The sequence below is a fragment of the Chiroxiphia lanceolata genome, chromosome 19, assembly GCF_009829145.1.
Source record: "Chiroxiphia lanceolata isolate bChiLan1 chromosome 19, bChiLan1.pri, whole genome shotgun sequence".
In the NCBI taxonomy this organism is placed as follows: Eukaryota; Metazoa; Chordata; class Aves; order Passeriformes; family Pipridae; genus Chiroxiphia; species Chiroxiphia lanceolata.
In genome coordinates, this window is record NC_045655.1 from 1,030,554 (window position 1) to 1,045,908 (window position 15,355).

The window sequence follows — 15,355 nt, forward strand, 5'->3', positions numbered from 1 at the left end:
TGCTGGAAGGAGTGGACAGGAAGCTACCCAGGGCACTGACAGGAGCGAAACTCCCTCCCAAGGCTCTGTACACAGCCAGAGCTGCATTTTGTCCATGAGAGACTCTGAAGACATGGCCCGCAAATGGCCAGCAGAGAAACCACCTGCCTTAGTACTTGTGTGGGGGCAGCAGGGCAGCGGTGTCCATGAGGTTCATTCCCTGGGATGCGTCCGAGCTGGGGGCATGGTGTGGGTGGGCACTTGATGCTCCCACTGCCCTTCAGTTCTCCGTCAGTGCTGATGGACAAGGAGGGAGAGCAGGGCAGGGGGGAGGAAGAACGGAAACAAAAACCTCTCCAGGGGTATAAATCACTCAGGTTCCATCGCTATAACACTATTCCAGCTGAGCATCTGCCTGTAGAGCTGGAGGCCAAAGGGATGTGGGTCTGACCTCCTGCATAGCTCAGTGTTCCTCAGCGACTCCCTCCCTGTACCAGGCTTGAGCTCAGACAGCACACTAAGAGCTGCTTCCCGTAAGTGCTTCCCACCCCGCTCCTGCTCACATCCAGCACTGCAGCTTGCGCTGATCTTGCCGTGATAAAATAGTTTCCAACTCACTTTGAACTGTTCGGGCTCTAAGTCAGTCCATGTTTGCTGGCTGCCTCAGATGGGACACTTGGGATGCTGTTGGGGAAGGAGCTGACATCCACATGCTGCAGCCCCTGGTGAGTGGTGGAGGTGGATTTCAGCTCCCCTGTGAGGATGTGAGACCCCCACATCAATGCTGCCACTAACCCTGACTCCTCATTGTCAGATCAGTTTGTGCAAATGCTAAAGCAGTTCACAGAGTCACAGAAGCACCAAATATGCCAGGTTGGAAAGGACTCACAAGGATTATTGAGTCCGTCTCCTGGCCCTGCACAGGACCATGCCCAAGAGTCACACCCTGTGCCTGAGAGCATCATCCAAATGCTTCTTACGCAGCGTCTGGCATAGCAGAGAGGCCAGACAAAAAGAAGAAGGTCTGGGGAAAAGGGGGTCACCAGCTGCTGTCAAAGAAGCTCACTGAACTTCCCAAACCAGCCAGACACCAAACATCATCCCTTCCCAACATTTTTCCAGTCTGCCTCATCCTAGTCTTGCTCCTGGTGGGCTCCTTGCCCTGCTCCTGCCCTTCCACCACCTGCCCCTTTCCCTGGGTGCCCTTTGGCTTCCTGCACTCCCTGCAGTCCTCTCTGTTCCTGACTAACCTAAACAACTCCATGGGCTTTATGAATTTTTTCCCCTTGCTGCTCATCCTGGTTTCCAGAGCATTGCAGACTGTGCAGATCATAACAGCTATATTTAAGGTTGCCTGACAGTTTCCATGATATGACCCATTGTTCAGTTGCTTACAACACTGCCAAACTTTAACCCTTTGGGCTGAATACCTTGAAATGGCTTCAGCAAGAACAAGTTCAGTCCTTTTGAGAATCAAAATTAGGGGGAAATACTTGGTTTCTTATTAAGGCTTTGCTGGAAAGTTTGTCCTTCAGAGATCTGCAAGGTTGTTTGGGGAGGGGTCTTTGGTCTCAGGGGTCTTTTGTCTTCACTCTTGCATGTCTCATGACAAATACAACCAATTACACAAGGGTCTGAAGAGCAGGTTTTCTCAAGCCCCTCTGAAGCTGAGCTGTGCAGGGCTGTTCCCCGTGACTGCTGTGACTGTCCCTGGTGACGGCCCCTCTCCCTCAGCCCAACCAAGCCCAGTGGGATCACACTGCAGTCCCAGTCCCTGGCGCTCCCCCACGACCCTGACCCCTGAGCCCTGTGCCAGGATGCCACCTCAGCTCTGGGGTAGATAACAGGGACCCTGCCCCTTCCAGGCTGTTGGTGCTGGGACACTGCAGTGCCTGGCTCGCGGTGTCCCCACATTCCTGTGCCGTCAACAAGCTGCTGATGACCCAGCAGGACAGGCCCTTGCTGGTGAATACATCTGGGTTGGGTGCTAGAGGGCCACTGACTCTGTAATGACCTTTTGTGCATCAATCTGCTGGTTTTTGTCTTTTAAAAAAACAAGATTGCATTTAATTATTGATTTTTTCCCCCCACTTTTAAACATATTTGTGTGCTGCAGTGCCAACGTGATTGTGTATGTAATGTCACAACAGCTTTGCTTTATCTAATCACAAGATCTGGGGGAACAAAGTAACGTTGTGCAATTAGTAAAGCTGGTTCCTATAGAAAAAATAAAGTGTGCATTCATGTGCCCAAAGCTCTGTCATGGAGCATATACACATATCAGATTAAGCAAAACCACACAGGCACTTCTACACTGCACCTTTGTATCATCTCCCTTCATTTTTGTACTAAATCCGTGACAACAGCTGACAGCACAAAATCCAGCAGAAAAACTAGAAGCCCTGTTGTAAGTCTGCACCAGGACAAAAAAGTCTGACTTTCCTTCCTGCCTCCAGGTTTTGACCCCTGACTGTGCCCCAGATGATCTGCTTCTCCAGCCACCTCTGATGAGGATTTTGAAAGCCTGTGCAAACTCTGCCAGTGATTCCTCCGTGCCCACTGTTTTGACATGCCCAGAGAACATTAACACAACCTTTGTGCAAACAGTGCCAGGCACATGCTGTCCTACCACTCTGTCCTCGATGGCCAGTGCACGTGAGGTTCCTTGATCTCTACAGAATTTGTTACTCACAGACCCCAGGCACCAGAGCCTCATCCTGGATGGGGCCCTAAAGTTCTTGCCAATGCCAGTTATACCCTGTTCATCTCACCATAGTTAAAAAACCAAATCCACACCTCAGGCACTAACACAAGGGCTCGGAATGAACCCTGGCTGTAGCTGATGGGTCCTGCACAAGCTGTGTGCTTATCCCACGTGCTGCAGAAACTGCCTGGATTGCTGAGAGAAGGCTATGGCTGACAGAAATACCCAGAATTCAAGAGAGGTTTGCATGCAATTCCCTGGCCAAAAAGCTGACACCACAAATTCTTCCCAATTCCATTCAGCTTTTTCCTCAACAATTAAACAGCCATGGGGAAGACAGGCAAAAATGGAGGAAAGGGATGAAAGCTCCTGTGTCCCTCCAGGTTGTCCTTTCGATTGGTGGAGAACTCTCCTGATCACCCACCCACTGCTGCAGATGACATTTTGTGTGACCACCCTCCGCGTGTGCCACACGGGAGAGCACCATGAACTTCTGCCCCCCCAGGTCTCCCTTATAATTCCTTGGAGAACATAGAACCATCACTGGCTCTTCCTGTCCTCTCAGCAATAATATTACCAACTCACTTCTAAAGAATGATGGGCTTTCTTGTAGTCATTCTGAAATGTGAATATTTTATAACGAATAAAATGATCACAGCAAATTCCAAGTACAGCCAAGGAGCTCAAAATGATCCGATCATGTTTCCAACCATGAGACCTTTGGAAAGAACCCCAGAAAGAGGGGGAAACACATTAATTTATGTTTTAATATTCAACAAACAGAGCAGCCTCTGCAGAGCAGCAGTGTCCAGTCGAAAGTGTCGAGGAGTTTATTTTTCTTCAAACCTGCGATGGGGCCGAGTTTGGGACTCTCTGTTTAGCTTTTCAGCCTGTAGTTACATTGTGTAAACAGTTTATTTAACATCATTTTTGGCACTTCTTCAGTAAACCCACCATAATAATCCTACTGGCAGACCAAACAGATCACAGATTAGCAGACAAAGCTGCTGTAAAACACCAAATTACCCATCCCCTGCTTTCCTGTTTTCGGGACATGTGAAGTCCTGTACTTAGCCGTGTTTATTCCTCGTTCTGTGGCTGCACCATCAGGTCATGGAGCTGCTCCAATTAATGCTCCACCTCAGCCTCCAGAAGCATTGAAACAGGGAAGCGCTGGGGGGGAAGGATTTTTCGGCTCTTTTAGAAGCTCATAAAATGTGCTGGGGTGCTGGCTGTTGCTTAACAGGGAAGGTATGTTGGCTTGATCCAGATAGGAAAAGACTCTAGACTAATGCTAAAGTCACCTAGTGCTTACATTTCATTTTAATGTGCTTGAGTTCAATAAAAGTTTATCATCTCCATTAAAACGGTGCCTATTGAAACTGATTTAATCTCGTTAGCACAGAAAACCACATGAAAGGAATCAAGCTCACGGACAAGATCGAGCACAGTTACTTTTGGAGCATAAATTACATAAAAGCAAGGGATAATCAGCCAGAGCCACAGAGCCTGTCACCTGCATTACTCACATATTTATGCCAGTGCACTTTGCTGGGGAAGGTGCTGAGCATGGGCCATATCACAGCAGGACTGAGCATCTGCCAAGCACAGGAGGGATCGGCTGCTTAATGTCACAGCACCAACACACTCCTAAAGAACCCATGAGTTGTGGTACATTTGAACAAACAGTTGTCACGTGTAGGGGTGCTGGTCAAATGTCTACTGGCAACAGGACAGTGCAGCTCTGAATCTCGCTTCAGTGTCACCCCGCTTTCAGCACAGAGGTGCTCTACCCTTGTGTCAAGGGAGCTCCAGCTCCACCACTGGACCAGCTGCTCAGGGACTGCCCTTGGTGTCAGGAATGGGCTGTTAGGGTGGGCTTGGGTGCAGAGAGATGCAGCAGTGGGATTTCAGCTGGGCCCTTGTTGATGAGCACCAGCTATGCTGGGCTCTCCAATGGGCACTGCCAGCACTGCTGGATACTGAGATATTCTGGAGAGAGGAGGGACGGCCCCACCTCAGCTGGGCACTGGGCACGGCACTGTGGAGGCAGAGGTTGGCTCAGGAAGGTGTCCTGGGGCTACAGCCTCAGCTTGTCTTGTTGGTGATGGGGAAAAAGGAGTCACAGAATCCCAGAATATGCCGAGTTGGAAGGAACCCACAAGGATCATCAAGTACAACCCTCGGCCCTGCCCAGGCCCATCCCCAAGAGTGACACCCTGTGCCCCAGAGAAACATCCAAACACTCCTTGAGCTCTGGCAGCCTTGGTGCCATGACCCTGTGCTCTGGTTTTCCTGGCTCCATCCCCTGATGGAGTGTCCTGTTTCCATGATGCTGGGGGCAGCATAGTAAAACAACTGTCAGAAATGTGAAACCTGCCTGTGCCACTTCCCTCCATCAGCCTCCTGAAGCAGAGCCCATCGTTCACCAGCCCCCCAGCCCAGGCACTTTGCCACCAGCAGCCACCCACCCCTTCTGCTGCCCAGCAGAGCGAGCATTCAGTGCAGGACATCCTCCCTGTGCCTGCAGAGCTGTGGTTTGCTGACAAGGGATTCCCAAGGAACAGGAAAGCTCTTGGTGTCTGGACAGTATCAACACCACACACCTCTCTCTCCCAGTTCCCCCAGCAAGTTTCAGAAGGAAGCACTGGACTGTTCCCCTCCTCTCCAGTGTCTTGCTCTTTCGACAGACACCTGCAGCACTGTCGCCTCCTGGACTCCTCACTGCTGCCGTCTGCCCAAATGCTACAATGGAAAAAAAACCTTTTTCTTCTGCTAATGCTCAGATAATTTTTATCTTGTTTTATTGGGAACAGCCTTATCTTTTGACCTTTCTGACACTCCGAGTCTGTGTCTGCACTTGGTTTCTGACTGACTCCAGTATCTGGATATAAGGCACAGCTATTACCCAAAACTCTCTATGGCACAAGCCCCATGTGTCTCATGGATTCATCCAGGTTTGCTGGATGAGCTAAAGGCAGGCAGGTGGGAACAGCAGTGGGCAGAGGGGCAGGCCTGGGAAGGTGACCACCTCTGCTGTGGAGCTTGCTCTTGCAAGCAATGATCGTAGATCGTTAATGTTTGAAAAGACCTCTAAGATCCTCAAATTAGCCATCAGCCCATTACCACCACTGTGTTCACCACTAAAACATGTCCTCAAGTGTCATATCCACAGGGTTTTTTAAACAATTCCAGGGATGGTGACTCCACCACTGCCCTGGGCAGCCTGGTAATGATTCACTCCTCCAAGCAAAGACTTTCCTAAGTAGTTCTTTCACAAACACATGTCCCAAAGCCATCATGACCTGTAGACACCCTCAGCACCTGAGTGAATGCACATCCCTCTGCACTCCCAAACCTCTCCCCTATGGCACACTGACAGAGTGTACCCACACCTACACACACCCCCAGATCTGCTCACTCACTTGAAGCCTAGAGACAAACATGCACTGGAACAGAAATGCTGAGCTACCACATTTAACCAAACTGTTTGTTCTTCAATAACCCAGCAGAGAGGGTGCCAATGGCATATCAGGATAAAGTACAGGCACTGGATCAGGGAAGATTCTGCAGGATCAGCAGGAATGGGGGAGATGCCATGACTGCCATGCGTCTCTGCATTCCAGACATGCTGAGGCTGTCCCAGCCCAGTAGGGCACTGCCAGTCATGTGTCTTCTGGGGATATGTTGAATCTTGTTGAGCTCCCCTAAGATGCCTCTGGGTATGTCAGGGAAGCTCCTTTGGGTACCTCTGTCTTCCTTAGGCCCTACAGAACAAGTGCAGTTGGGATCTGCAGTGAGATCTGCCCTTCAGCAGTTCACTGTAACCATCCTCATCCTCACTGTAACCAGTGCTTGCCTTTCTGCCTCAAAGTGAGGATGGTCTGTCACCTCTTCCTGCAGCAAACTGACACATGCACACAAGGACCTCAAACTCTACATCACCTCAGAAGTGTGGAGGTGACCCAGAAAGGATGAGAGACTGAAACCACAGATGCAGTGAAGATGTATATACATATGTGTGCAAATGCACACACTGAAGGGGATGTATTCAACCAGGAGGCCCTGGAGCTCTCAGTTACCCCTTGCTGTATTGAGCCCCAAAGTCATCTTTCAGCTGGAGGGAAAAGTGTTTTCTTCAGAACACACAACTCTGAGCCCAAGAGACACAGACAGCCTGTCATGTCAGCGTGGAGGAAAGGGACACTGGGCAGACTCCATCCTCTACTGTGGTAACACCCAAAATTGCTGTTTAGGCAACAGCAGGAATAGATGGAGAAATGGCAGACAACTGGAGTGAAAGGGTCTGATTTGTGAGGAAAGATTTAAGGAAGGGTTTGCAGCCTGCAGATCATGGTGACAACCTTGGTCTTTGCTATATGCTCCTGTTTTGGAAAAACTCTTGGCTCAGCCAAGCTGAACTTGAAACAGTGTGTGGTGCACACTGCAACCATGGGGAGCAGGGGAGATTTCCTTAAATATTGCTTGGAAGGAGGGGAAAAAACCTGCCTTTCTGCACCCAAGGGAACTGAGAGGGAATAGGGTCTCCCCTGACAGCACATCTGCACTAGTTCCGGAAGGGGAAGGCTCCACGTGCTGTACAAGGCTGGCACAAGAACTACTGCATTACATTGGCCACAGACATGCTTGTGGTGGACACTGGCAGTCCTAATCACCACTGGTTCCAGCCAGCCTATGAAAACAGTGAGAACAAACACAAAGGCAGCCCCAGGCCCCATCTCCCTGTGCTCAACCTGTCACTGTGGCAGCCTGGCCACAACCCACGTTCGCTTGCTCCAATACCAGGCAAAGCTGTGCCCTCTGAGTAAGATCCCAGGCCATCCTGCCTGTCTGTGTGTATGACAGGGCAAGGCCTTCCCTCTGCTCTTGCTGTTGTTTTGTTTTCCAGCTGTCAAACCCACTGCAGGTATGACCAGTGGGGCTCTGCTCACCTGCTCTAGGGCTGCAGATGGGCCCTCACACAGAGCATGAGGGATGAATTTCCCACTGACCACCATGGGCAAGTGTACCAGTGGTCCTGCCAGCTGGCAAGAAAGGTGATTAATTAGTGTCTGAGCATCTCCCCAGACACCACTTACCCATTGGTGCCCTGTACTGAAGTTCCTGATGTTGAAAACCTGCACGTGCAACTCATTAATGCCTGATAGGGACCAGACCCTGGATTGCAGGTGACACCTCACAGCCACAGAACTCATGATGTTCCCAGAGAAGCACTGTGACTCAAAGCCCACTCGTGGCCCATGGGTGCCATCACAGCATAGCCCCCACGGGGGCACCTCCAGCACCACCTCAGCAGGGGTGCAGGTGCAGGACACAGAGCCTTTGATACACAACAATTGCCAGTGACAGGAATGTTGGTGTCACTCAGGAGCTTTCATCTGAGGACATCGAAGCTTCTCACAAGGGCCAGGCAAGCAGAGGACACCTGTGCCTGGGTCTTACTCTGTTGCTTACTCAGCTGCAGGAACCAACTGCAATTAATTTATGTGCCTGCATCAGTTTTGATACATGCATGAAGCTGTGTCAGGGCAGGGTCAGGTTGGATCTCAGCAAAAGGTTCTTCCCCCAGAGGCTGGTTGGGCACTGACCAGGCTCCCCAGGGCAGTGGGCACAGCCCAAGGCTGCCAGAGCTGCAGGAGGGTTTGGACAACACTCTCAGGGACAGGGTGGGATTGTTGAGGTGTCCTGTGCAGAGCCAGGAGTTGGACTCAATGGTCCTTGTGGGTCCCTTCCAGGATATTCTATGATTCCATGAAAACATTTCAGGTCATTTGGATGTAAGGAGATCATGGTACCCCTTTGTCCTCAGAAACATTAACGAAAAGAAGCCTTTTCTCATCAACATCCTGTGGTCAAAGGGGTCTGGGCAGGATTTACCCATTATTAAAAATCTCACTGAATATAGGAAAGTTCACAGAGGGTTTGAGCAAGATTTTCCCCCTTTCAAGTGACTGCCTGCATACACCACTTCAGAGGGAATGAACAAGCATGAAATTCAATTATACAGGCACCCACTTAAACACTTGAACCATAACTTCTTCCCTTAATCTTTATGTTGAGGACAGGGTAAGACTGCAAAGCCATTCTCAGCATGACAGCACTTTATTTCTTCTGCAATCCTGATAAGATACACAATTCACTTAACTGAAGAGCAGGGATTTTGAGCTGTGTGCTCCTGACTCTTCCTGTAAGCAACACAGCCCAGCAGTGCTGCCCATCGCTGTCAGACCCCCCTTAGAGATCAGCTGGTGATAGCAAATAGCCAGGGGCTAGTGGGACAGGAGTCTTTACAAGGCTCCTTCAATGCCAAGGCACCCAGTGATCCTGCAGAGACAGGAGAAAAAGGGGTGATCTGGAGAAAAGGCAAAGCCCTGAGCAGCCCATGTTCCCATGGCTGGGCATGAGGTGGGCAATGCATCTGTCTTGTGCAACACACCTGTATCCGTAGGAAGATTTTGCTTCCACCCTGTCCTGCAAACAGGTATCTTGGAGCTACAGAAAACCATTCTTGAGCTGACTTAAAACTTGTTATTCTCTTCTGGATTGGAGTTTCACAAAAAAAGCAGAGCTGTGTCAGGCTGGATTTATCCGAGGCACCAGCTCACTGCCAAAGATCTGTGATTCTGTGGCATTCAAGGAAGTGGCTGAGTGCCCCTGGCAGCTCCAGCAAAGTGAGGTGGACCAACATGTTGGATGTTGAAATAGTTTTTTATAGAATCACAGACCAGTTTGGCTTGGAAGGGACCTTAAAGCCCGTCCAGTCCCACCCATTGCCGTGGCAGGGACACCTTCCACTAGCCCAGGTTGCTAGCCCCCTCCAACCTGGTCTTGGACACTTCCAGGGTTGGGGCAGCCACAGCTTCTCTGGGCAACCTGTGCCAGGGCCTCACCCACAGGGAAGAATTTCTTCCCAATATCTCATCAAACTCTTCTCTCTGTCAGTTTTTCCTGTCACTCCATGCTCTTGTAAACAGTCTCTTCTCAGTTTCTGCAAGATTGCAAGTGTAAATCATTCTTCTGTGATAAACTGGAAATTACAAAACCCGTAAAGATGACAGATGTGTTTGAAGCTGCTCAGAATGGGTTTCCTGACATGATTTAACAGGTCACAGCACTCATGGCAGTGAAGCACCCTCAGAACAATGTGTTATCCTTCAGGCTGCTCTAAGCAGCAATGCACAGAGCTCTAATTTGATTAAAATAATGGTCTTTTCCTTTCACATCTGCCTCAGATTGCAAATCAGTGGGGCAGGTCCCAAGGTCTGTGCCAGCACATGGCAGGGGAGATGACACTGTGGCCAGGCTGCCCTCTGGCTGAACTTCTGCCAGGGCAGAGGATGCCCTGCAGTCCGTGTTGGCTGGATCACATCCTGATCTCACCTGAGCCTCTGAGGTCTAAGTCCACATCAGTGAGTGGCATTAAACCAGAGTGAAGTTGGTATAAGATTAGAGCTCAATCTACTTTGTTAGTGTTTAGAAAAGCAAGTAAGTTTTTTTTAGAAGCCTTTTGTCCTCTGTAGCCCTCTCCAAAGCCTCTTTGATGCTGAATTTCAACCATTTCCTCCTGAAAGTGCTCGTTGAACACCACCTGAGAACTTCACACAAAGTTATTCAGCCTTGAGTCCCTGAGTGCGTTGATAAAGCAGACATAGCACTCCTAACCACTGCTGGCCATGGGCACCCACCATGTCAGCTGGGACACCCCAGGACCACCTGCGACTTCAAGAAGTGATCTGGCTTGTCTTGCAACAGTGTCCTGGTGGAGATTCAGCAACAGCTGGGGCTCTTTAAACTGTGGTCTGATGAGCACATTGTGGTCAAAGCCCTCACTGGGGGGAGTAAAATTGGTTTTAGTAGGAAGGGACTTAAAGCTCATCCAGTCCCACCCTGTCCCACCCAGGGACACCTTCCACTAGCCCAGGTTGCTCCAAGCCCCGTCCAACCTGGCCTTGGACACTTCCAGGGATGGGGCAGCCACAGCTTCTCTGGGCAACCTGTGCCAGGGCCTCCCCACCCTCATGGTCAAGAATTCATTCCACATCTCTAAGCTATCCCTGCCCTCTGGCAGTGGGAAGCCATTCCCCCTTGTTCTGTCCCTCCAGGCCTTGCCACAAGTCCCCCTCCAGCTCTCTAGGAGCCCCTTTAGGCACTGGAAGGGGCTCTGAGGTCTCCCTGGAGCCTTCTCTGCTCCAGGTGAACCTCCCCAGCTCTCCCAGGCTGTCTCCAGAGCAGAGGGGCTCCAGACCTTGGAGCATCTCTGTGGCCTTTTCTGGACTCACTCCAGGTCAATATTGCTCTTTTGTTGGGGCCTCCAGAGCTGGAGGCAACATTGCAGGTGGGGTCCCACCTGAGCAAGGGAACGGGGCAGAATCCACCCCTCCCCTGCTGCCCAGGCTGTGGGATCAGCCCAGCACAGGGGTACCGTGACCAGGTCATGTCAAGCTTCTCATCCACTAACAACCCCAGGTCCTTCTCCCCAGCACTGCTCTTCATCCATCTCCCCCCAGTCTGTACTTGTTCTTGGATTGACTCCGACCATGTGCAGGACCTTGCACTTGGCCTTGTTGAACTTCATGATGTTTGTACAGGCCCATCTCTCCAGCCAGTCGGGGTCCCTCTGGGTGGCCTCCCTTCCCTCTGGAGTATCAACCACTCCACTCAGCTTGGTGTCATCCACAAACTTAGACTCAAGTCTGATTTCTTCCAGCAGCCTGTCCCAACCTATGCCCATTGCACACCAGGAGCAGCTCAGCTGATTCACCAGCAGCCTGTCCCTGGGGTCAGGTTTGATTCACTACCGGGATTCTCTTCAGTCGTGCTGCAATTATTATTTACTCTTTCAAAAGATGGTAAAGCACGTATTTGCTGCTGTGCTGGCTGAGGATGATGACCAGCCCCATGGCCGTGCAGGTTTGCTGAGACCCGCATACCTGGCTGAGCCCATGAGAAGATCAAGATACTGTCAAATCTGGTTTCTGCAGGGGAGAATTACAGCAGAAAAAAGAGTTTCCTGCACAGCTCAGTGGCCCCTCGGTGAAGGTCCAGTCCATGTAAACGAAATATCTCCTGGGCAGAATTTTTTAAGATGTTTTTCTAATATAAAGTATTCAGAGCTGGGTTTGCAGAGACAGAAAAATTTAGTCACTCCAGCATTCTGGCCATGGCTTTGAAACATCAGAATTTTTTACAAAGGGCAATAAATGTGTTTCCTCTGCTTGCATTAAACACTGTGCAGATTTCTGTCATGAGGAATGAAAACAGGAGTTGGGTCAGCAAATGATAATGAGCCTCCATGTTCCTTTCGGTGGGTCAATGCCAGATCACAGAGCCCAGGCCTGTGCCAAGAATCTGAGGGAGGTTTCCTGGAGCAGCTCTGAGCACGAACAGCCTCGACATGCTGGTCCCAGAGCCCTGAAAGGGTCCCCAACCTGGGAGTTACTGCTCATTTGCAAATGCCTGCGGCTCCTCTGGGCACTGGAGAGATCTGTCACACAGCACTGATCCCTGACTGGGCAGATCTTTTGTCCCTTACTGGACAGATATATTTTTGCCAAAGCAGGAATTATAATGAAAAAAACCCTAAAAACCAACAAACAAACACCTCATCTTTCTTCCCTTGAACTCTTGGGAGGATTTTCATGGAAGAAAACCAGGAGAACCCTTCAGAAGTAAACATTTCTCAGTTATTAAAAGCAAATAAATAAACAACCCTTGTCACATTCCCATGCAAACAGGAACACATTATTATAAAGTTTTTGTGAGAGAAAAAATTAATTCCACACAACCTCCCCATAGCTCCAGAGGCTTTTGGCCTTGACTGGATGTGCCTCCCTGCTACAGCACTGGGAACTGTTTACCAACACGTCCTGTGACATATGTGGGGCTCCAGGGTGGCCAGGAAACCACCCTGAGCACAGGATTCGTGGACACCAGGGACCCTGTTTGCACAAGTGGTGCTTTACCTGCCCTGTGTGCCGCAGGTGTGTGACCTGGGTCCCTAATCCTGCCCACTGCACCTTGAGCGCTGCCTTTGCTTCAGAAGGAGAAATGCCCTCCCAGGGGACATGGGGACATCACTCTGGATCAGGCACTGCTTGTCCCCCAGTATGAAAAGGGGAGACCAAAGGCCATGGCTTTGGCAGCAGAGACTGGTTGTTTCTGCTTGACTTGTGGTGCTGTTCTGGGTACCAAGCTTTTGGGGATCTGGGATATGGAGTGTTCCTGTCCACCTTTATGGATGTTGGGATGGGCATAGTAACCACCATGTTGGGAGACATAACCTGTGCTTCAGGGGGAGAGGATGACTATTTCTTCTGCTGGCAGGAGCTGCACCAGAGGAGATGTTCCATCCACCAGGTGCTCCTGCCCCTCTGCCCAGCCCTGGGAGGCACATCTGCAGGGCTGGGCCCAGTTCTGGCTCCTCAGCACAGCAGGGACAGGGAGCTCCTGGAAGGTGACTCTCCTACAGAGATGCCCAAGGGATGCAGCAGCTCTGGGAGCAGCAAAGGCTGAGGGAGCTGGGGCTGTTCAGCCTCCAGAGCAGAGCCTGAGAGGGGCCCTCCCCAGGGGGTGTCAGGGGCTGCAGGGAGGGGGCAGAGGATGGACCAGGCTCTGCTGGGGGGGCCCAGCAATGGCACAGCAGGAACGGGCAGGAACTGATGCCCAGGAAGCTCCACCTGGACAGGAGGAAGAATTTCTTTGCTGGGCAGTGACCCAGCCCTGAACAGGCTGCACAGGGAGGGGGTGGAGTCTCATCACCAGAGATATTCCAGAACTGTCTGGACACAATCCTGTGCCACGTGCTCTGGGATGGCCCTGCTGGACCAGGGAGGTTGTACCAGATGACCCATTCTGGGACTCTGGGACTCTGGGGTTCTGTGATCCTTCTCTCCTCCAGCTGGGGATCTCACTATCCTGGCATAGGGACTGGCAGAGGGGGACAGGGCAGGCTGATGGCACGGAGGACATAAAAGCCTTTCCCAGAGCTGTGCAGGGCAGCCAAGCAAGGTGGGCTCAGCAATCTCATACCTTGCAGGAGAATTGCTGTTCCCAACAGGGAAGCAAGGTAACAACATACCCAGGTGGGTTTGGCCAGCTTCTTCTCCCCCAGACTATTCAAAAGAGTCCAAGGCACTTTCACAATGGGTTGAGCCATTTGGGTGACTTGGGAACACTGACCTCTTCCACCTCCCTTTGCTTATCCCTGGAGAGGAACACGAGATCATTGCTTGTCCTGCAGAGAAATTCCAGCCAAGCTTGTTACTCATTTTGGTGTTTAAAATTCCCGTAGATTATCCAGCTCTGCCTGAGAAAAATGTGCTTGGAAGCAGCGGAGTATTGTGTCTGGGGGGAGCAGTGGCTGCCCCTGGGGAGCTCTCCTCCTGCAGACCTTTCCTGCCAAGTCTCAGTCCTAACTACGTTGTTCCTGCCAGCTCCCAAAGCCACATCTCTGCAGGAGGCTGAGATGGGCACCATCCCCAACCTCCTGGTCCTCACATGGACCAGGGGGCCATCCCATTCCCACAGCTGCAGGGGCACAAGAAGGCTGGTCCTGCCACCTTGGCCTGTCAGTGAGGGGATTTGGAGGGTGTTATTTGGGCTTTGGCTGCATTTGGCTGCAAATTTTTGTCATCTTACAGCTGCAATTCAGGAGTCCGAGAGTCACCAGGGCTTGCCAAGGCTCCAGGCTCTGCTCCAGGCTGAGGAGGACATACAAGGCAGCCTCTCTTGGTGCAGCCAAGGGTCCAATACTGCTAATATCAACAAAGGTGGTGCTTTTGCATGGGAAGGTGTGGGCTTAATCAACCCCCCAGCAGCAGCAGCAGGCCCACACTGCTGCTCTGGACCTTCAGCAGCACATTCCCTGGTGATACCAAAACCTGGCCTTGACTCCTGCAAAACATCTTGAAATCAGGCACAGTATGGACACTTCTCCCTTCCCCGTCAGTACCTTCTTACTGTCCAAGCCATGGTGTGCTCTGCATGTCTCCTCCTGCTCCTGGAGGAAGATGGAAAAAGCTACTCTGCTGATTCCTTATTTCCACCCTGGAAGTCAGAGGTACAACAAAAAAATGTGGAAAACGAGCTCTGTGATTAACACAGACAAGTAGTGTCTATAATCTGTGCTCTAAACCCTTCGTGGCTCAGAGTTTGCCAAAGCCCAGGTTTGACTGCCAGGACTCTGCTTCCACTCGAGGATTTTGCAAGGACTCAGCTTAAACAGGTCAGTGATTCCTTGAAATGGGCTTTGGGAAAATATTTTGCTTTATCCACAACGAAAAGCTTCTCAAAGCCACCATTCAGAAGTTCAAACCACTTCACTTTGGAGCAAGAGCTCATAACCAGTTATATTTGGGAAAATTTGGCGACGTTTGATCAAATTCAATGTCTCTCAAAATCTGGGTTTACACAACACGTCCCATGGAAAAAGAACATCTGTTCATTTGATCCCACATGTAATCACAGTGCAGGCAATCAGAAAAATTTGGGAATTCATGCACAGAATTTGAGTAAGACATTTTGGCTTTGGAAAATGCAAATCTGTTAAAATTTAAACTTGCAAAAACACGCTTACTGTTGTTGTTGTTGTTATTTTGCTTGTTAAAAAACAAGAAAGGTATATATTTGAAGATGTTGAAAGACCTCCCATGC